This window comes from Ammospiza caudacuta, chromosome 4 (assembly GCF_027887145.1).
Source record: "Ammospiza caudacuta isolate bAmmCau1 chromosome 4, bAmmCau1.pri, whole genome shotgun sequence".
Taxonomy (NCBI): domain Eukaryota; kingdom Metazoa; phylum Chordata; class Aves; order Passeriformes; family Passerellidae; genus Ammospiza; species Ammospiza caudacuta.
In genome coordinates, this window is record NC_080596.1 from 69,513,470 (window position 1) to 69,517,931 (window position 4,462).

At 40.4% G+C, this 4,462-nt stretch overlaps 1 pseudogene; it reads left to right on the forward strand.

Moving 5' to 3' along the window:
- The first annotated feature begins 1,616 nt into the window (after positions 1-1,616).
- On the forward strand, positions 1,617-3,422 carry LOC131557194 (putative RNA polymerase II subunit B1 CTD phosphatase RPAP2; annotated as a pseudogene).
- Positions 3,423-4,462: the final 1,040 nt, after the last annotated feature.

The window sequence follows — 4,462 nt, forward strand, 5'->3', positions numbered from 1 at the left end:
ACCTTTCAAAACAGTCATGGGCCTATGACAGTAAAATGAAACAGAGGAAAACACTAAAACAGATTACTGTCAATGACAGTAATAATGTAGAATCATCACTGACTCTTCTGTGTTATCTATGGAAGACAAAATGGCAGAGATTGTAACAGGCAATAGAATATTCAACAAAATCAAGGGTGAACACACTGTATCTTTTTTATCCACAAACAGGTGTTTGTCAGTGTTTCACCACAGCTGTTTTAGCCTGAGTAGTCTTATCTCTTAGAAGAAAAGAACTATATATCTTACAATGTAGAAAAGTAATATTTAACTGTTTTAGATTGCAATGCAAGATGTAACCAGATATAGTCCATCAACATCTGTTAAAACTAGGTGGGGCAATTTTCTTTATCTCATCTCTAACCCATCTTCCATCCAGGAGATATCTTCTGCTATTGAGTCTCATGCATGACTGATAAAATTGCATCATCCCCCTTGGGAGGTGCTCCGTTCTGGGGGAGGAGCCAAGCATTCCTACCTGGATATAATCAGAGATTTGGAACACCACAGCAGCCTTTGCCCACTGGATTCTCAGAGGAAGACCCAACATTTCTACACCACCATTGGACCTTCAGAGGAAAACCACCACCTTCTACAGGATCACTGCTCCAACAGAACCACACCTGTCACTGCAGGAGAACTGCAGCTGTTGTAGTGTGTTTGTTAAGTTCATTTAATTCCTCCCCCATTTTATGTATCTGCTCCCCCCATTTTGTGTAAAATGGTTCTGCCCTCCTCAGTTTTCCCGCCACAGCTCTCCTTGCAGTTATGTTACTGTGGTTACCCCTGCCCCCTTCAGTTGTCAATCGCTCAAGTTATGTAACTTCCCCTTCCTTATTTTACCATATAAGTAAGCTTTTCCTCCTCCCTGGGCTCAGTCAATCACCCCCCACTCCTCCCAGCTTTCGAGAACCTTCTTCTCTTTGGGGGATGTAATTGGCTGAGGTCCCGGGGCTCCTCTCTAACCTTGTGTTTATTGGATACGTTTGCATGTCAGTTATATTGTGCATCTCCCTATATGTTTTCCTATTTGCTAGCGGGGTTTCCCTCCTTTCTCCGCCCCTTGCCTTTAAAACCTCGCCTCTCCCCTTGCCCGAGGTCATTTTGCTGGTCGGTGCCTTCCCTCTGTTGGTACCTGCCATCCTTCAATAAACTGACGTTAACCCCCAGCAAGTGGTCGCTCCCTTTCCTCGTCTCGTCCAGTGCATATAATCCAGTCCGCGATTCGGCCCAGCCCGGGGCCACGACGCCAAGGGGGGCTGATCTCAGATGCAGCGGAGGCGTCGGCCGTTTCCCCTCTAGCTAGCCGGACTTTGAGCCGCTTACGCGTTCGTGCATGCAGCCACCATTCAATTGGACTGCTACCAACACCCTGACCAACAGGAATGTCAGGTTGTATTTTAACTTTGTCTGCTTGAAAAGTAAATATTTTTTTTCATGAGCTAATTATTTCTAAACTTTAAAGAACTGCTGCAGATGAAATTGAAGGTTATAGGACTTAGTTAAGAACGTAAAATTAATTGCTGCAAAGAATCTTGGGAGAAGAGAAGAGCCACGGGCTGGGCAGAGCAGTGGTGATGGCGATGGTGGTGGCTGGGATGGGCAAGCCCCACTGGCAGCACACAGGAAATAAGCCTTGAGCTGCTCAGAAAAATGAAGATACTGCTCAAAGGAAAGCAGTTCTGGAGGCTGCATGGAGAAACTAGATTGAATGTGAGAAAAAAGCATTGTCTGTGGTTGAGCAGCTCCTGTAAAAGGACATTGCTGAAGAGTTCCTTCTAAATTGTGGAAAATGTATTACTCCACTATAAAAACGTTGTTGATGAGAGGTCTATCATCAAACTCTGTGGTTATCCTCCATGTCACAATAAATTGGAAAATATGCCAAAGTAGAAGTACAGAATTTCAATAAAAATGAACAGAATTTATTATGTCACTGAAAGAAAGTGCTTTTGCAGCAACTTTTTAGAGCATCTAAATATTTTGAAGCTCAAATTTCCAAAAGTCCAGTGTGGAAGAGAGAAGAAGAAAAACCACAAGACATAGAGCTGCTGAAGGAGGGGTGGAGTGGACAGTCTGCAGAAGAGGTGAAACTGTGTGATGAAGTAATTAAAGCATTTGACATTGAAAATCCTAGGATATCTTCAGATCCAGGTGAATATGGTTCTCATCACACAGCCAATGACAGCAGTGCTGATACCTAACAAAGATTTATTTCTTCTGTCCTACTAGGAAGTCAGTCAAGTTTAGCCAATTTTGCACAGCAATTGCAAAGAAAATTGCATCCTCAAAAAGAACCACGCTCAGAAAGTCCATGCTATCCCTAAAACTGAAGATGCAGATGTGGTAGAAGCCACTGAACTCTCATTGTAAATTAGACACTCAGGAAGAGAGACATACTTGTTCTGTTCAGAATGAAGTAACTGCAGCACCTTCCGACAATACTGCTCCTGGAAAATCAAATGCTTCAGAAATCTTTGAAAATACTCGTGGATCACAGAGAGTTTTTCTAGATATGAGCAAAAGAGAAGCAGAACATCTTAAAAGAACACTATCTAACTCAACAGAACATAAAAACCCTGAACTGAGGCATCCAGTTAATTCCAGAGGTAGTTTGCTAGAAGTGCTTAGGCAAACACTTATGGAATGGAGAACTGAGGAAACTAAAATTTCTCCATGGCCCAAACTATACTTCTTTGTGCTCATCAGAGTGCATAGCATCTGTCAACCAGGAGATTGAAGAACTTGATAAGGATGGCTTAGATACAGCTGATCATCTCAACACAGCTGTTGTAGGGGAGTCTGAAAACAGTTTGAACTACTCTTCACCTTTCATAGGCTCAGGTGGAATAGTTAAGCCTGTGCCCAGTTATGAAAAATTCAAAGAAGAAACAGAGTTCCTAAAACTCAGAGTAAAAGAGTTCTATAAAGGAAGATGCATCTTGGCTGAAGAGGCAGCGACACAAGCGCAAGCAGGGGAACATCCAAGCAAAGACAAAGAGGATCAACAGGAAGATATCACCTTCCCACTTGTGGATTCAAATGCACAAATGCAGATTGGAAACCAATTCGTCCTTGAAAACCTTAAGAGAAGCATTATCCACAGTTTTGGGCCTTCTTCAGTTTGCTTCAGGTGATGTTTACACAGAGCAAAAAAATCTTGTCCAAACTTTGCAGTTAAAAACAGAAATACTATTCACAAAATGCCTGAATGGACTCTCATTGCTATTGTTTTGTCATCTGTATTGTCACAAACAACTCCACTTTTCAAGAATACTCAGACAAACCCAATGTACACACAGTTCCTGACCATGTTACTGGGAAAACTGCTTTTCAAAAATGAAGATCTGGAAAGTTTAACAAGGATATTTAGAATGGACTGACAACTTGAATGGTCAGTCAGCTTTAAGCTATTTTGTGCGTCTTAAAATCATGCTGGTTAACTGCAGGTTAACCATGGATTTAATTTTTAGTATTTTGTAAGTAGATACAGTAACTACACATTGTATCAGCTGGAGCAGAAAATGTGTGAAGCACATTTTGTAAGGCCTTTCTTTTATAATTCTTCTACCTGTCCATGACATTTAGGCCTGTTCATTTAGGTCAGATAAGTGCATCTCTTGTCTTACCCACAGCTGAGCTATGTAAGTACTTTTACAGAATTAAGTTACTGAATTATGAGTAAGAAAATGCCTTAAAAATCTTTGAGGTCTAGAATGTATATAAAATAAGTAAAAGTTAGTAACCGAAATCCAAACACAGCTCCACATAATCTAAAATAGTAATTAATCTATTGCCTGTTCATGACTGAGCATACTTTAGTTATTTACATTTCTAATGCTCTCCAGTAATGTACAGCAGTCCACTACAGCAATAAGAAATTACAAGAGCTCTTCCACATATAAAAAATGAAGTGATGAAGTAAAATATGTTCTAATGTTCTTTAAAAGGAGGCATAATACATCTGCAGGAACAAAAAATTAATAATATAATCAAATAATAAGTACATAGCTTTCTCAAGTCTATATTTTGCTACTTATATTTTATACCATTTTTGTTACACTGGTAAGCAACATGAGAGTATTTCAGACTATCAACTCCCTGATGGCTGGGAGTAAAAAATATAGAGCCAGACTATTTCAGTGCCAGGACAAGAGACAATGGATATAAATTGAAACATGCTTAAATGGAGAACAACTTTTTCACTCTATGAATGGTCGAACACTAGAACTGGTATCCCAGAGCAGATATGGGATCTCCCTCTGTGCTGATTTTCAAAATTCAATTGAACTTGGTCTTTATCAGTCTGGTTTAGGTGATCTTCCTTTGAGTGGCAGGTTTGAACTTGATTGGACCTCTCCAGACGTCCCTTATGACTGGAACCATTCTGTGATTCTATAGGAACTCATTGAGAAAGAAAAGG